Below are 19115 nucleotides of genomic sequence, written 5' to 3'. Positions count from 1 at the left end.
GCCAACCTGCAAACTGAACTTACCCACTGAAGAGCTTTCGGTGGAGTCTAAATGCAGACAGCAATTGTGCGTGGCTTCAGGTACGTTTTGCTTGAAGACAGTGTGTCTGCTATTGCTGCTCATAGCTCAGCATTCTGTCAGGTGTAGATGTGATGCAGGATTTTTGTTTTTGGTCACTTTGCAAGCCGGGGACCCCTGGCCAGTGACACTGCTGCCCAGGGGTGGCCACGCTGGCATGCCCCAGCTCAACTGTGTTATAGCTTATACCTGTGTCCTGTGGTTCCTGGGCTCTTATATCATGCCCAAGAAGAACAAGGATATGCTGGACATTGAAGGGCGAGTAACGTGGAGAAGAATTTTACTGAGTGATGAAACAGCTTTCAGCAGAGAGGGGATGCATGGATGGTCCCCCCTATTCAAAGGCAGGAAAGTATCCAATATGGCTGAGTCCAGGGCTTTTTATGGGCTCAGAATACGGAGTGTATGCTGATTGGTTTATGAGTAAGCGAAAAAGGTTAAAGTGAAGACACCACTCAAAGGTGGACATGACAATGTAGAAAACCAATTAGGAAAGAGTAGGTACATGTAAAGTAGGTAAAGAACAGGAATCAATCAGAGGAAAGTGTGCCAAACGGGAAAGCAGGTTCTCAATCCTGTCGGAGGATTTACCTGGGACTGTCTCCGGCTCGAAGGTGAGTTTCACTGGGGACCCACCCCATCTGCCTAGGCATTTGGCTGCCTCCTGTCACTATGAGATGCACCAGGCTACACATTCTCAATGGCCTAATATTTAGACTCTTTAAGGTTAAGGTAAATTATCAGTGTAATAACAAAGGTGTGTGGCACAATTGGAAGTAGAGTCACTCATCATGTCACTTTACACCAAGTCACATGATTGGGTTATTCTTCCTCTGGCACACAATTGCATTATTTTGCTGCGGCTGTCATAAAATAAGTACCACGGTCCATGTGGCTTAAACAACAGGGATTTATCATCTCACAGTCTGGAGGCCAGAAGTCCGAGATCAAGGTGTCGGCAGGCTGGCTCCTCTGAGGCTGCCAGGGAGTTTCTGCTCCAGGGTCCTCTCCTTGGCTTGCACATGGCCATCTTCTTCCTGTGTCTCTGCATATCACACCCCCTCTGTGCCGCTGTCTCCAAATTTTCACTTTTTATAAGAACACCAGTTATATTGGATTAGGACTTACCCTAATGAGCTTACTTTAACTTGGTTATCTTTATAAAGACCTTTTTAGCAAATAAGGTCACATTCCGAGGTGCTGGGGATGAGGACTCTGATACATCTTTTTCTGGTGGCAGGGGGTGGGGGTGGGGCATAAAATTCACTCTGTGACAATAATGAACTGATTCTAAAATTCTTTAATGGTAGTCTGACAAACATTCTGTGATTAGACTAAGGGATTAACTTATTAAATACAAACAATGAAAATTTTCACAGTTTGGTACCCCTGTTTGAGCCTCCACAATGTTAGCGTGCCCACAGGCACTAGGCTATTTCTTCATGGTTCAGAACATTGAGAGGTGGTCAGCTTCACAGCATTCAAGAGGCCCTTTGTTTTCATGGGGAGTAAGGACACATGAGCTGCATTCCTGGGCATGTGACTGGTGGACATGAATGAAAGCCGGCTTGATTCAGAATGTGGCTGCCTGGCTGGTCCGGGGAAAGGCCTTCATAGTTCTGCTTCTGACTTAAGAGAAACTTCTAGAAAAGCCACATGACACAGAGGAAGGGGTGGGGTCCAAACCCAGGCTGGCGTTCTAGCTTAGGCAAGTCATAGCACAGACTGACTTTGGATATATGACTTACCCTTTATGGGATGCAGCTTTCTCATCTGTAAAATGAGGTTGCCATGATAATTATGAAAACTAACCTGTAAAATGCCGAGTAGAGAGCACAAATTTGACAAGAACTAATTCCCAGCCCCATGCCTCAGTAAGTGGAATAATAACAGCCACCTTTCATTGTGTCTGCCAGTTGCCAGGTGCTTTATATGCATTACCCTACATAATCTTTGCAATCACCCAGCAAGATATGTGTTATTACATTATTATATATGAGGAAATTCAGTCTCAAATAGATAATGCATAATAGCTTTTTATTACCAATGGAGCTGGAATTTAAGCCCTGGGTTACAAGGTCTATAGCCTTTCAAATGAGACTACCCAACTCAGATCTAGTTTTTTGGTTTGCAAAATTCTCTTTGTTTTTCCTCACATCATGGCTTTCTAACAATCAAGTCTTTAGAAGATACAAATTTAAGGGACTGTTTTCTATTAAAGAACATTATGCAGGTAAATTACACTACTAGGCATCATAGGATAAATACTCTCTAAATGTAAAGCATACACACACAAGCAGTTAGACCAGCTCACAGTACAGAGAGTTGATTTCTGGATGCTAATATCTGGACGGCTGGATAATGGGAAAACATTTGAGCAGGTTCTGGATAATATGCATATTGTAAGAACGAAGGATTAGGCAGTGGTTATAGGAATTGATATTAAACAGAAGGAACAATGCAAAGGTACATCACTATTAGGAATCTAGTGCATGGTGTGTAGATATAAAGTAGATTTGAGTAAAATGGTGAGACCTTTGATCACTGGAAACAATAGCACAATTTCTAGGAATGGTGAGACAACAGGAGGTCCTATAACTGCTGTCTAACGTCTCTCACCAGTTTGTTCTTCCTTTAACTCCCCATTCACCTGCCATACCTACCCACTTTGCAACACCATCATAGCTCTTAGTATGATGGGGTATTTCACAGGTGAATGGATACAAATGCCTCTGCATTTGAAATATGCACACAGTCTACTGAACAACTATTTTTATTCAACTCTGTAAACAAGGAAGTGAGGAAGCCCTTTTGTTACAATTTTATAACTAAAATGCTGGAAGGGTGCTCACCTTTCCAATTAGTTTGTCTTATTTTTATCTCCCCAACAACTTGGGGAAGTGCATTTTATTGCTGTTTTATATTACATGTAAAATATGCTTGGGGATATTATTTAATGGTGTAAAAGCTTGAGACAAGTCACACACAAAATGTGAACTTTCTTCAAGGCAGGCATACGTTGGAAGCTTAACAATAAGCATGCCAACCATTCTTATGCCACTAGATAGAAAATGATGAGGCATTTACCTCTGATTAAAGTGTTATAGAAGAATGTAGAAAGGGGATGCATCTTGTTATTTTTGAAATATACCAAAATTCACTGCCCAGAGATCCTCCAAAATGCGTATATATACTTTGTGGCTATATGTTTGAAAGTGAATTTTGAGCAGCCTCCCTGCTTTTTGAGAAGCTAATGATAAGGATAGAAAGCAGTGTTGTTTCCTAGTTTTGACTGGTCCTGTGAATACAATGTAAGTGTTGTGGGACAGATGGAAAATGAGGCCATTATGAAGCCTCCTCATTAATCCTTGTCAGTGTTGTGTTCCATTAGGAAAATTAATATATTGACTGTTTCTCCTGAGATGAATCTGAAGAAAATGACCCATGCAGAGGGAGGAATCAGAATGTCTAATATTTATGATTATCCGGTGGCAGTTTTGGGATACTCTGTGTCCAAAAATCCTGGCATCTCAGTAACCTTGACAACCCCAGGTAATCCAGAAGTGCAGCCCTGATGTGCTTGTGCTGAAGCCAGCTCCTCTCACCAGAATGCTCTCTAACAAGCAGGGGACTGGAGTTTGTCCACGAGAGAGCACTTTAGAGTTGCTTAACTGCCACCAAAACCTCATTCATCATTTTAATAAACTTCCACAGGGAGAGGAAGGGTTTCCCTAGGTCCTCTTTATCTTTGGCGTGAAAGTATAATAGGTAATCAAGTGTGGATCAATGTTAGGCCCATGTTAATTCCTCTTAATCCCCATGTGAATATTTTATTTTTATTAATAATTACACTAAAAGCACCAAACATTTCTTTTTCCTTAATGATGTGTTCGTTTGGAGGAGGAAAGATGGGCCAAAAAAAAAAAAAAAAAAGTTTAAACTAAAAGTTCAGGCCAAAGAATCAAAACAGAGCATGAATAAAACAAAATTACCAGCATGCAAACATTCTGAAGAGCACGGTTTTACAAGAATGTGAAAGACGAAGAAGGGACTGAGTATTTACTGAGCAACTGTGCTGGGTTGGATGACATATCTGTATGACTTTATTTTATACCATAGAATTCTGGCGTTCATACCAGTACTCTAACTTTAAGGTAAAGAGGGTCAGGCTCAGGTAGCGATGGCATCAATTTGTCAGATTTGAACACAGGTCTAATTCTTCAATCTGTGATCTTTCCAACGTGTCCTAGAGTAAATAATGCAAAGTATGGTTCCTGAAAACTAAGAGCTAATCCTACAAAGTAGCCAGGGAGAAAGTCTCTGGCATCCAAAATGAATTTTTTGGAAAATGTAAGGGGTTGGATATTCTGGAAAATTAACAGTCAGCAGCCTCAGTCCCTCCTGGGGGCCAATGAATTGGTTGTGCCACCTTCCATTCTGCTTTCTATTGGTTGGGACTGCTCATCAGGGAACTCCTGGAGAGGATATTCTCCAAGTTTACATCAAACAAGAAGGTAATAGCCAAATTCAGGAAGCCAAGAGTCAGTGGTCAGGAGCCAAAAAAAACATTCCAGGCTTAGGAGAAATGAAGAGATGGGAAAAGAGAAGTAGTGGAGGGGCAGTGAGGGGAGGGGGCATGGGTGAAACAGGTAGTTGGCATGAATAGGAGAGAACTAGCCCACTGCAAATGTTGGCTGCAGTATTCTAAAAAGCCAGCACAGGGAGCAGTTCATAGGAGGCCTGCAGTAAGGAGCAGCTGGTTAGGAGTTACACAGAAAGTGGACGGTGAGGCAGGCACAGGAAGGGTGACACTACAGAGAGCAGAAGGGTGGACCAGGGAAGCAGTTTCGATGGGCAGGGTCTCTGGAAATGCTGTCACATGGCCTTAGCAAAAATTGTGAAAGCAATACCTCACAGGCTGATAACCAGAGATGAACACAAAAACTTCTAAAACAGTGTCTGCCGAGCATTGACTCTCCTTTCCCTGAAGAGGCTTTGTCCTGGCTGTAAAGCACTCTCTAAACCTCGGGTGTTGGCTAGGTCTGTATTTTCCTTGTAAATAAAATTCTCACACTGTTTCAATAATATCTCCCTGCACCTTAACATCCAACTAATGGGGCATGATCTACTCGATTACTATGAAACCTTATATGCTGTGGTCTTCCATTTCCCAGCCCCCAGGAAGCAGAGGATGGTTCTTTGCTGGTGAACTACTCTAAGCAGATGGTCCCGCAATGAAAGCCATCTCCCGTCATCACAGAGGCAGGGCCCCAGCCCTCGGGTGGCCTCTGGGTCTCCATGGAGCTCTGTGTGCTTGTCCTTGGCATTGAAGGTCCTCCTTTCATATATGATAAGTCAGACTATGTCGTTGGCCCCTACCATTGAGAGCTACATTTCATAGGGCTAGAAAAATAAATTGACAAAAGGAAGAGTCAAATATTTCCTTGCTAACAGTGAATCTTACAAAAACCAAGAGAAGAAAAAATGAACCTATTGTCCTGCCAACCAAGAAAACACAGCCAGTTTCTAAGCAACGTTTGTTATCATTTAATTAATAAACATTTCTCATTGAATTTACAATCCCTTCCTAGTATTCTTTATAACAACACTCTGATGGAAGTCATCATTACCATTTGCACTCTACAAGTGAGGAAGTTAATTTCTTCCCTGCCTGTTCCTAACAAAAGGGGACAAAGGGGCTTCCTCTCAGGCTTGCCGTTCTCTTCCCTGCTGCTGCCTAGACCTCATCTCTGCAACTGGGAATGAAGTCTTAGCTGAATGACAAGGACCCAAAGACAAAAGGTAGCCAAGGTCAGCTTGACAATGTGCCTGTCACCGCTTTCTGAGGAAGCCCAGTGGATACACAAAAGGGAAAGAATTTGACCTAGACTTCATCCAGAAAGGCTTTCTGAAACTAAGCTTCTTCACGGGAGTTATTGTTACTTGTACGCCTTGAAATGTGTCCCCCATTTTCAGCACCTGTAAATCAATAGGACAAAGAGAAAGGCACATTCATCTGACAGGAGAAGATCCCGCAAGCATTAATATTTTCCTGGTGTGTTTCTTACTTACTGCCAGAAGAGAACACCAGTTCAAAAAAAACCTAGCTAATTCTGAAATTTGGGGCTTTTTTAGTAGTTAGCCTTTTGTTGTCGCTATTTTAATGACGCTTTGAATGCACATCACAATGTAACACATTGGGGTGTTTAAGTATGCGTTAGCACATTTTAAATATACACATATGCCCATCATAAAAAGCTGTGAGAAAGTCATGTAACAAAAAATGGAAGTAAGATAAACAGAGAAAAAGAGTCTGTATGGGAGATGTACAAAAGAGCCTTTTCTGTGTAGGCTTGCTAGGCAGTTAAGAGTGACTTGCTTTTGATAAGACTGCACCTACCCCGTTCTTGTTTATTTTGGGGTCTAAATTGAAGATATGCTTCCCAAGATAATTCTTCTTTTAAATCATTTCTAAGATTTCTAAGCCAACACTGGAAAGGCTGACACATGGCCTTAGCAAAAATTGTAAAACCGATACCTCATGGGCCAATAACCAGAGATGAACACAAAATAGAAACAGCCGCAGAGGTGAAATACAAGAAGGTGTTTTAAGACATTTAAAGAAGGGTTCTTTCTCTTTTTCATCTATTTTCCTGGTTTGTTTTTGTGATTTATGGATTTTCTCTCCAGCCAGGAGGATTTAGTTTTTATAGAGGGAGACCAACTTAATGTTTATAAAAAGCTTTGAATACATTAGACAGGCAAGGAGGTTCTCTACCACAGTAGGCAAGAGTAGATAGCATTGCAAAGGTGATACTAATTTGTTTCCCCGATTATTGCAATGGCTTGAACTAGCGTTGAAGGGCCTTCATCTTCCGTGAGTATTTCACTTCTCATTCCAGAGAGGTGTGACATGCTTTCTATATTCTTCAGTCATTGCCAGCTCTGCAGATAGTGGAGATGGGAAGTCAAATTCAGACACCTTCTGATCTCACATCACTGCCACCTTTTAGAGGTAGAACTGAGCTTGATATTTAGCTATTGGATTGAGTCTACAGAATTCGACTTTATTATTAATTTTTCCATTGATTTATTTAAAACAATTCATCAGTATTCTTTATTTTAATAATTCTGTAATAAATAGTAGTACAAAGAGTGGTACAATATTGGTGCTCAATGAATGTTTCGTGGATGACTAAACAAATGAATTATAACATGTTCTTATTATGGAAGCATTTATTTAGCACCCATCTGTAAAAAATATTAGGTAGATATTGAGGCAATGTTGAGATGAATAATTTATAATTTCTGAGCTTGAATTGCTTATAGTTTAATCTGGAAATCCAACACACATAAAAATGAATTATTTGAATTAATATAAGTTCAAGAAAAATCTTGTGTAACTAATAAGAAACACATAATTAATTGCAACTGAGAAGACTGGAAAGAAGAATAAGTTGGAATTTAATCACAAAATGACATAAAGAACTGGTTCCCATTACATAAGATAAACCTTGAATGAGCAAAGGATTGATTAAATGACAGCAACAGATTTCATTGATAATCATCAATCACTTACAGAACATCAGGCATTAAACAACAAACTTTACATGTATGATCTCGTTTACAAAAATAAAAACAAAAAAGTACTATTTTAAGTTTTTTATTATCTCTGCTTTACAGATGAGGAAATTTGCCTAGGAGCAAATCTAAATCTTCCTGAAAACTGGCAAAACCCCAGAAGGGAGTAAGAAACTCTCCTGTAGACTGGTACATTAAAAAGAAGGGAAAAAAAGTATGTTCTTGTGCTGAGGAAGCTTCTAGTTGAACTGAAGGATGTACACATGATGAAAAACTAATGATGAGGAGGAAGAATGGTACGCATCAAATAAATTGTAAGTCCACATTATGCTACACTAGTGCTCAGACAACAGAGGACAAGAACGCACAGGTGGAGTCTGATGAGTGGAAGACCCTAGAAGACAGTTCTGCTCTTTGTTAGCTGTGGGATCTTGAGCAAGTCACCTCACTCTTGGTTTTGTTTTTGTATTTTTCTACTCTAAAATGAAGACACCTGGTTTCTGAGTGCCCTTCCAATTCTAAATTCTGACCCTATAAAATTTTTCCATGGGTTGAAAGGAAAAAAAAAAAGGTTACAAGATGGAAAAGTAGGCATAAGATGGTATTTCAGGATAAATAGGAGGACAAAGAGAGTTATATAATATACCAAGAGCCTAGAACATGTGCTGAATCTCACACTCTCTTCCTTCTCCCTTCAAAGCAAGCTTTATTGGATTCCTCATTATAATTTATAGAATCATTTGGTCATCACTCTTCCCTACTAGGCTGAAGTCTATTTGAGCAAGGAACTTGTCTATCTTGCTCCATTTTGTATTTTCAGTGCCTAAAACTCTACCACAAATGTATCAAGTATGTAACAAATTGTCATTTCAACACTAACAATAATTAAATTAAATATTAAATTATTATATTTAATTAAATAGTTAAATATAAATATACAGAAGATTAGCCATGTGACTTTTTAACATACAGGAAAGTCATTGGACAAAACATATACTACATCCAATGAGAAGAATTCAGGAAGAAAAGACATTGCAATGTTGGCAGAGTGGTTGCTAACTGAGATCAGAAAAGTGGAAAAATAATGAATCAGTTTATAGGGCAGTCAAGAGATTAATTGAGAAAAGTTGTTTGCAACTTGTTTTGGGGTAGTAGAATTCCGTTTATCCAAACAGAACTAGTTAAAGTTTAAAAAAAAAGTTTTGAATAAATTAATGAGGTTGCAATTTCAAATCCAAGAAAGAGAGGAAAAAAAGAAAGACAGAAAGATGGGAAGAAAGAATGAAAGAACAAAGAAAGGAAATAAGTAAATAAATAAAATGAAATTAAGAAAGGAGGGAAGAAAAGAAGGAAGGAAAATTAAGGTAAGTCTTGGTCTGGAGCAGTGGCTCATGCCTGTAATACCAGCAGTTTGGGAGGCCATGAAAGAAGGATTGCTTGAGGCCAGGAGTTTGAGACCAGCCTGGAAACCCTGAAACTCTGTCTCTACAAAAAGTATAAAAAGTAGCCAGTGGGTGGAGCATGTCTGCTGTCCCAGCTACTCAAGTGACTAAGGCAGGAGGATCTTGAGCCTAGGAGTTCAAGGCTGCAATGAGCTACGATTGCGCCACTGTACTCCAACCTGGCTGACAGGGTGAGACCTTGTCTGAAGGAAAGGAAGGGAAGGGAAGGGGAAGGGAAGGGGAAGGAGAAGGGAAGGGGAAGGGGAAGGGGAAGGGAAGGGAAGGGAAGGGAAGGGAAGGGAAAGGAAGGGAAAGGAAAGGGAGAGAGAGAAGGAAGGAAGGGAGGAAGGGAGGGAGGGAGGGGGGAAGGAAGGGAAGGGATTTCTCCTGTCAGTGGCAAAAAGGTAGGCAATGAACTTCCCAATATAACACAGTGAGATACGATACCAGAATTTAAGGTCTCTCAGTCTACCTTCTGTTCTTGTTACTAAACTCTTGATATCAGCCAGGCGCAGTGGCTCATGCCTGTAATCCCAGCACTTTGGTAGGCCGAGGCGGGTGGATCACCTGAGGTGAGGAGTTTGAGACCAGCCTGGCAAATATAGTGAAATCTCATCTCTACTAAAAAAATACAAAAATTACCCAGGTATGGTGGTGTGTGCCTGTAGTCCCAGATACTTGGGAGGCTCAGGCAGGAGAATTGCTTGAACCCAGGAGGCAGAGGTTGCAGTGAGCCTAGATAGTGCCACTGCACTCCAGTCTGGGCGACAGAGTGAGACTCTGTCTAAAATAAATAAATAAACTCACTCACTCTTGTTGTCTGAGATGCCTCTGCAAGTATACCAGGTAAAAGCCTCCTTTGTCTTCTTTCTGTTGCCTGTTGTTGTTACTGTTGTTTCTCCAAGGTGAATTTCAGAGAATGAAGTATTAGCAGTCTATGCTGATAATCATTATCAGAAACCAAAACGCCGTAGCCACTTTAATATATGCTTAAATGCATAATTGTCTCATGCTATTTACAAGAGGGTAAAAAAAAAACCTTTTACAAATTGTAGATGAGAAAAAAAGTAAGTAAATTATAGAAGAGAAAATTACATTCTTATAATATTAGAAAGCCCTTCAAATTTTCTGTAAAGCTATGTCACAAAATTAAAGATTTTCGTTTAAAAATATTTTATTGAGAGAGTGGTATTTATGGAACTGTAGAATAATGACTATCAAAAATCCATTTCTCCAGAAAAGCAACAATAAAAATAGGGAAAATTAGTAATGTCAACTCTCTCATAACTCTGACAATACCCAAACACTGGCAACAATCCAAGAAGAGTTTAAGAAAAATGCTGAATCTCAGTAACAGCAGTGAACTTTGTAGCGTTTTAACTGTCTTTCTTCTCTTTATACTTTCCAGGTCTATAGTAGCCCTAAAAACCAGCAACCTTGCAACCACAGTAACTATGAATACCAGCGACCTAGCAGTCAAGAGAGAAAACATACTAGGTTTGGGACACTTCAAAATATCTCATCCAAAAAGTATTTTCATTATGTGACTTCTCTGGCACCTCCCTGGAAAACCCCATTATCAGTTCTTACTGTTATTTAACCTGACTTGAGGTTTTCTCAGTAAGAAAAGTCCTATCATCAATGCATTTTTTAAAACAATCAGCAGTGATTGTTGAACATATCAGCTGCTTTAGCTGTGGTATTAGTTGGAGCAAGTAAGACTCTGGCCAGAAATCTTAAGATGAATACTTAGGAAAAGACATGTCCATAGGGAGCTTTAAAAAGCTCCAGCATATTCCTGGGGATCTAGAAGATTATACACATGTTCTGGGTTGTGCACATGCCCAGAAAAAGACCTGAAGAGACCATGTCTTATCTCTGGATGCCCTTGAGGTTTTGCAGAAGCAGGATATGAAGACTAAGCAGGGCTATAAACTGCCACAGTGTTGAAGGTGTGCCCCATCATACACAAAAGCCTTTTGGCAACGACTGGAAGATTTCAAAATCCAAAACTTTTAAGAAAATCTGTCGAATAATCATGTGTCCACTAAGATAACCAAAAATCGACTTCAGTGGCCACTCATGAAAAGGAATACAGACTTTATAAAGTTAATCTAGGAAAATCACTCAACAAACACAAAGTAGCAACAACAATGAAAACAAGATCTTAGAAAAAGGGAGAGAATCTTATTTCCAGAGTTGTCACACAGTATCATTTAAAATGTCTAGGTTTTATCACAAAAATATAACACATGCAAAGAAATAAGGAAATATCACCCCTCACACACACAAAATAAAGAAAATAAAAAGAAAGAACAAGCCAGGCGCAGTGGCTCATGCCTGTAATCCCAGCATTTTGGGAGGCTGAGGCAGGTGGATCACCTGGGATCATGAATTTGAGACCAGCCTGGCCAACATGGTGAAACCCCACCTCTACTAAAAATACAAAAATTAGCCAGACGTGGTGGCCCATGCCTGTAGTCCCAGGTACTCAGGAGGCTAAGGTGGGAGAATCACTTGAACCCATGAGGCAGAGGTTGCAGTGAGCCGAGATTGTGCCACTGCACTCCAGTCTGGGCAACAGAGTGAGACTGTGTCTCAAATAAATAAATAAATAAATTTCAAAAGAGCAGTCAATAGAAACTGTTTCTGAAGCATTGCAGATGTTGGATTTACTAGACAAAGACTTTAAATCAGATATTCTAAATATGTTCAAATAACTAGCAGAAACCATGTCTAAAGAATTAAATAATATGTTGAGAATTATGTCTCATCAAAGCAATTACCAATAGAATGATTTTTAAAAAACAGTAATTCTGTAATTAAAAGTATAATAACTAAAATAAAAAAATTCACTACAGTAGATTAATAGCATATTTGAGTTAATAGAAGAAAGAATCAATGAACTTCAAGATAAGTTAATTGAAATTATTTGGTTTGAGGAACAGAAAAAAAATAATGAAGAAAAATGAACACCTATAGAAATCTGGGACACCATCAATCATATCAATATAAGCCTACTGGTAGTTCCAGAAGAAGAGAGAAAGAAAAGAGCAGAAAAACTTTTCCAAGAAATAATAGCCAAGAACTTCCAAAATCTGATGAAAACCACTACTCTACACATCTAACAAGCTCAACAAGTTCCAAGTGGGATAAACTTAGAGATACACACTTAGACACAGCAAAATCAAACCGTCAAAAGCCAATGGCTAAGAAGTAATCTTGAAAACATCAAAAGAAAAGCAACCCATTGCATACCAGGAATATTGCTACAGGATATACTACTGACATAATAGATGGAATAGATGTACTTTATCCTGTTCCCACTGTGAAGAACAACTAAAGCCCTGAATATCATATACATTATTTAAGCAGCAGAAGAAAAAGAAGACTCCGAAAGGTATAGAGGAGAAGGCATACCAGCTAGTGATCCTGAGACTCAAAGAACAATATGGTGGTAAGATCCCTGACCTTCAATTTTGCGAAAGATAACCGCGGTTTTGTGCTCAAAAGAAACAACCTAGTAAGACAGAAAACTTTCTGAAAATAACCACTCTTCTCCAGCTGAACACCACAGTGTTCAGAAAATTGCAGTCCCATGGCCACTCAATCCAGCAAAGTCTAAATGGAAAACCGATACTTCCATTCTTTCCAGGCTCCATCAAAGTGCCTGAACCCCCACACCAGGAGAGTGACGGGGGGATAACAAAGAAGACCCCAAAAGAGCTGGGACTTTTAACTCTACCGGGCAATTACAAGGCCCCAGGCCCCTTCTCACCCAACCATCACCAAGGTGTCTGTAGAGACCAGGTAAGGAGCATGGACTCCCTTTCCTGCTCACTCTGCAGTAATGAGGCATTCCTTCCTCTCCTCCCTGGGTAGTGTCATCAGAAGCCAAGTGCAAAGCCTGGACGTTCAGCACTGCCCATGGGTGATGAGGCCTTCCCTCTTGTGAAGAAAGTCTAGGCCATGTGGGGAGCAGTAATAAGGTGCTTCTTCCCTTCCAAGACAGGGAGGTATCAGTGGAAATCTAGAGGAAAGCCGGCATTCCCACCACCCCCCAGCAGAAACAAGGAGTACTCTCCCTTCCCTGTGTCAACAGAGGCAAGAGAAGAATCTGGGTCTCCATCCTATCTGGCAGCACTGAGGTGCCACAGACCTTTCTCCTGCGGTGGTTTCAGGGGAAGTCAGCTAAACAGAAGGACTAAATAAGAGCCAGCCTCTCACAACATAACACCTAGCAGGTCAAGGTTTCAGTTGAAAAATCACAGGTCCTACCAAGTACTTAGAAGTTCTCAAACACAATGAGAAAAAAAAAAATCATAGATTAAAAAAGAACAACAACGACAACAACAAAAAACACCAACATGGCAACGTGGCAATAATTTTAAAATTATCTGACAAAGCTTTTTATGCAGCCATTGTGAAAATAGTGAACTATTTACAAACACGCTTGAAATAAATGAAAAAATAATTTAGTCTCAGTAAGAAAAAGTCTCGGCAAAGAAATTGAAGACATAAAGAAGAACCAAATGAAAATTTTAAAAGTTTTTACTTTTCAATTTTCAATACAATAACTGAGATTAAAAAGAACCAGTCAATTGTCTCAACAGTGGAATGAAGGAGACAGAAAAAATAAGCAGTGGACTGGAATAAAGAACAATAAAAATAACCCAACCAACCTGAAAAGCAGAGAAAAAGTAGACAGAGTAAAGAAACAGAGCATCAGTGTATTAGTCCATCCTCATACTGCCTAAAAAACCCGAGACTAGGTAATTTATAAAGAAAAGAGGTTTAACAGGCTCACAGTTCTGCAGGCTGCACAGTTAGTATGACAGCTTCTGGGGAGGCCTTAGGAAACTTTCAATCATGGCAGAAGGTGAAAGTGAAGTAGGCATATCTTACACGACTGTAACAAGAACAAGGCGGGCAGGTAGGTGCTGCACACTTTTCAATAACCAAGAACAGCACCAAAGGGGATAGTGTTAAACCACTCATGTGAAATTTCCGCTATTATCTGATCATCTCCCACCAGGTGCCACCTCCAACTTTGGGGATTACCATGCGACATGAGATTTGGGTGGGAACACGATCCAAACCACATCAATCAGATTATGGAACAAAAGATCTAATACTAGTGTCCAAAAAGAGAAGAGAAAGAGGGAAGAGCCAGAGAGCAAGAGACGTAAACCTACAGATCTAAGAAGTTGAGCAAACCACAACTTAATGGTAATTTAAAAAATCTTCAAAAAGGAGATGTGGAGCCACCATCAATCAATGCAGCCTTTCCAGGATAGGGTGGCTGTGTGTTAGCCCCAAACCAGGGGCCCTGCCTGGTGAGATACAGTGGGGCAGGTGGGTCATGGGGAAGACAGACCGGCCTCTTCTCTTCAGGGAAACTACAGCTTGCTGGAGGTGTGGTTAATGCCCTCAGGGTCTTTGCTCCTTCCCCAGCCTTGAGGCCAGCAAGGGCAACACTGCTGCAGTGGCAGTGGCAGAGGGCCTTTCAGTGGCCTCTGGGAGGCCACCTCAGAGAAACGCAGAGCCTCTGCTACCGGGAATGTTCGGCCAGGGGCTGGGACCACTGTCTGCTGGCCTTAGCTGGGGGCTCTGCCTGGTGAACAGCAGGGGTGGAGGGCTCACGGGGAGGAGAGACTGGGCTCTCCCTGTGGTGACTGTGGCGTGCCAGAGCAGAACCCTAGGGCCCTTTGTTTCTGCCCCAGACCAAGAGCAGCAGCAGCAGGACCTCTACTGTGGCCGTGGCAGAGGAACCATCCGTTGCCTCTGGGAGCCCCTCTCCGGTGAAACTCAGAGCTCCAGTGAAACTCCAGTGGGTGTGCTCAGCTGGGAGGCGGGCGGCTCATCTGCGGTCCTGAGGTGGGGGGCCCGCCTGCTGAAGAATGGCGGGCTGTGGGGCCTCACAGGGAAGAGAACTTGGGCTCATCTCTGTATTGGGCTGGAGTGTGCTGGAGGTGCCAGCCCAGCAGCCAGGCCCTTTGTCCTTCCCCAGCCTGCGGGTGGTTGGGGCGGAACCACTGCTGCTGCAATGACGGAGGGGATGTGGGCTGTTTCTGGGATTTCCTCCTTAGAGAAATACAGAGCCACCTCCGCCTGAGGTCCTCAGGCAGAGGCACGAGTCGCTGGTCGGGAGGCCCCGCCCAGTGAGGGACACTGGGAACTGGGATCCACTTGGAGAACAGTCTGGCAGGTTTGCCGTGGGGCAGGTGTGCTGGGGTCCATGCCAGTCACTAGTCACCGTGCATCCTCCACAGCCTGAGGGCAAGAGTGGCGAGGGCTGGAGGACAGCCAAAATAGTGGCCTGCCTCTCCCTCGGCGAGCTCCGTCCCAGGGAGGTACAGAGGTGCTGCTAGCCCGAGAGCCCCGGTGGGGAGTGGCTGGAGTTCCAGGCCATTGGGCCTTATCCTGTGAGGTGCAGTGGAGGCAAGGCTGGCAGTCAGTCGTTGCTCAGCCCCCTGGATTCGGCCCCTTTCCTGGGGGTGTGCAAGGGAGGCTAACCTTCCCTGCTGCAGCCACTAATGCCGGGATGCCCAGGGACCCAAGGCTCCCAGGACGACACATGTGCCTGAGTGGCAGCTCTGCCCATACTCCACGGAGCTCTGCACGTCTGAAGGTCCTAGTGGGATGGGCTCACAGGGGGATCTCCTGAGCCTAGGGTTGCAAGGGTCCATGGCACGCACGTGGGTCCCCGAGGACTCTCTTTCAACTCTCATTCACCAGGGGTGGGGGAGCCTCCCCTGGCTCCTGGCCACTCCTGGGCAATCATCCTGTCTTGCTCCTCTCCGTTCTCTGTGGGTTCAGTTCTTTCCTTGATGAATCCCAGAGTGTCCGCCTGGATCTTCCAGCTGAAGATCTAGTATTTACTCGCCATGTTTTCTTCTCTCAGTGAGAATGTCACACACTAGCTGCTTCTAATCAGCCATCTTGGCAACTCCCTTCAACCCATTCTTTTTTTTTTTTTTTTACCCCGAGTATTTTCTATATACAATTGGTTAAATTCATGTATGTAAAACCCACAGATATGAAAGGATGACTGTATATATATAACGTCCCGAGTTTTTATTTGTTCTTAGTGGGAGGAATAGGCATTTGCCTACTCCATTTACTCCATTCATAAATTTGGGAATGCTTTCTATAGCAAGTAAGAGATTTTTTAAACCAAATATGCTCCAAATATTTAGAAAACTGTAAACGAGATCATAAGCAAATAAATTTAGATCCTGATTTACAAAATAATATGGTACCCAAGAACATAAAGATGCAACTAAGTCTGTCTTTGTTAATTGCTTCCTTCTTAAGACCTAAGGTTTGAATTACTTAAAATGTGCATTGAAATTTTTATAACACTCCTCATTGTAGATTCTAGCGATTCAATCCAAGACATCATTCAATTGCTAGTCTCCTTCATAAGCAAATTGCATTTTGAAGAAATATCAAGCCAGTTACAGAAGGAATGAGATAACCTACAGTCTACAATAGTCCCTGGATTAGTGTTTATTTTCCTGCTTTTTTGAAAGAAAGTTCACATATTTAGAGAGATTATCCATGATACTGTGGCTATGTACATAATTGTATGTATGTGTTCATGCTGTCTTGCAAATATTATAGAACCATTTAGCAAACATTTCATGTCAGTTTGTTACCTTTATTGTCTGGTGATGGGTTTATTTATAGTTACTTGTGTTTTATATCATATTCAATCTATTAATATTACAAAATTGAAAACTTTTTTCAAGCTCATAAGTTTGGCACAAATCGATCATAATTCTATTTGTAGAATTAGTAATTTTATTTAAAATTAGTAAATTTCCTTTTCCTTGTTTTGGACCAATGTTTTGTTAACAGAAGCTGCACAGATTGCATTCCTTTTAACAATCAGTTCCTTTAATAAATTCATCTAAACCCATCATCAATCTAAAATCAGCACTCATAAACGTAGCATATATAGCTTTTCCTCTTAGCACTTAAAGTGCCTGGTAGAGTAGTTGTAAAACCCCAAAGTCTTCCAGGCATTTTCAACAACTCCTATAAATCAAATTTTAAAAGCAAACAAACAAAACACATAATATTAAAAAAGAGAATCTATAAAATATTGTAAGTATATTTTTCTTGTAAATCTTGAAATCATGACATCCCATTAAACATAAGTACTTACACACAAAAATTAATTATATTCACTGTGCATTTGATTTACTTCATTATCTTTGTTTTAACCTGTCTTCCTGAGTTGAAAGTCATTTATTCATTAAAGGGATTGAACAATGATAGTTGCTACTTGATTGAGGTCTTATGCCAGGATGTGATTTGATGGTACCTTACTTACTTCCATGATGATTTTCTCAAGATAAATGAACATAATGGGCCCTTTGTATATTTCTGTTGACAAATGACTCTTAAATCCACACTCCACAATAGAGTAATGATTTCAAAGTGTTGAGACCATCAAACTTCCATATAATTATTTTAAGATTAACAACACAAAGACACATTTTGACAACACTTTTGAAGAAGTATCCCAATAAGAATACAAATAAATCTAGGAGGATGAAACCAGATGTATAAAAAAAAAGTGTGCTCAAATAACTTAGTAAAGATTACAGTTGTATATAAAAGAAAGAAACAAATTTTAAAAGCCTATAACTTTCTAAAACAAAAATTTTAGACCATATTAATATTAGAAGGTAAGACAGTGCTTAGGGCATGTTGTGAGCATGATGACATATACAAAATTGTGTACACAAGGGATATTGTGTCTTAGGATATTAGGAACATCAGTGAAAGTAAACTGAATATATAACATTTAAACTAGAACCATAAGATTTTATGATTCAAAAGAAAGTGAGGAAAGAAAAAGAATTTAAAAGTGCAAAAAATTAGTAAATTAAGTGTCAGTAATAAGTAGTAGTATAACTAATTACAATATAGTAGCCTGAATCTGTCAACTAAAAGCTGATTTATTTTTAGATTTTGTAACAATTAAAGGATCCAGTGATATATTTTCTTTAAAAAAAAACCTGCTTAAAATGATTTAGAAAGTTTGGCAAAATGCATATTAAATGAGGTACAGAAAAAGATTAATCAAAGCTAAGCAGAAATAGCAAAATCAAAGTTTACGATATACAGTTCAAGGCAGAAAATGTATCAGTGACAACTAGGGGCATTATATATTGGCTAAAAAAAAAGAAGTTATAGCTGTAAAATGTTCTTGCTTCTAACAATGCTGACTTAAATGTTATAGAGTGACAACTAACAGAAATTCATTGAGAAATAAATACATCTAAAGTTTTATTTAAAATTTAATATATGCTCTTCACAAATGGATCCGGGAGACAAATAATGAGAGAGAAACATATCTAAATAATCGGGTTTAAAATTTAAAACAATTAGATGCTTTATAAATTTAAAAAGTCAATAACAGAGACAGTGCATTATGGCTATGGAGATGAATGTTCAAGCAGACATAAGGAGAAAGAGAAAAGAATGTAGAGATGGCAGCAATCTCATTTCTTTGCACGCTCATGCCCATCGCTCACTCCATCTTTAGATGAAATGGGGCTAGCAAGCACAGACACACAGACAGCAGCCAAGACAAGGGGTCCAGAATTAGCTGAAGACCTGAAGGCCCACTAACTCTTTGTAGTTTGCTCTGACTGACTTTTTGGAATAAAATAAACTTTCTAGACTTTTGCCCCCACCATCCTTCTGCCCACATTTACAGTAACAGGATTACCTTCTCTAGACCTAATCTCCCCACACCCTGCAGGGTTCTGCCCATCTGCCCTCTACAGGGTATAGAAACTCCAGCTCAGAACTGAGTATCAAGACCTAACAGCTGCTAATCAGACTTGAACATAGAAAATCAACTTCAGTAACTAGAGTGTGTTGCTGAAACCAATCCCAGGTTCACATGTGGATTTCCAGATGTCTCTTATTCGGCTGCTGCTCTAGACCCAGGTTTGGGCGACGATGATCCTCATCATGGGCACTTTTGATTTG

Source organism: Pan troglodytes, chromosome 12 (assembly GCF_028858775.2).
Source record: "Pan troglodytes isolate AG18354 chromosome 12, NHGRI_mPanTro3-v2.0_pri, whole genome shotgun sequence".
Taxonomy (NCBI): Eukaryota; Metazoa; Chordata; class Mammalia; order Primates; family Hominidae; genus Pan; species Pan troglodytes.
This window is presented reverse-complemented; position numbering follows the sequence as displayed.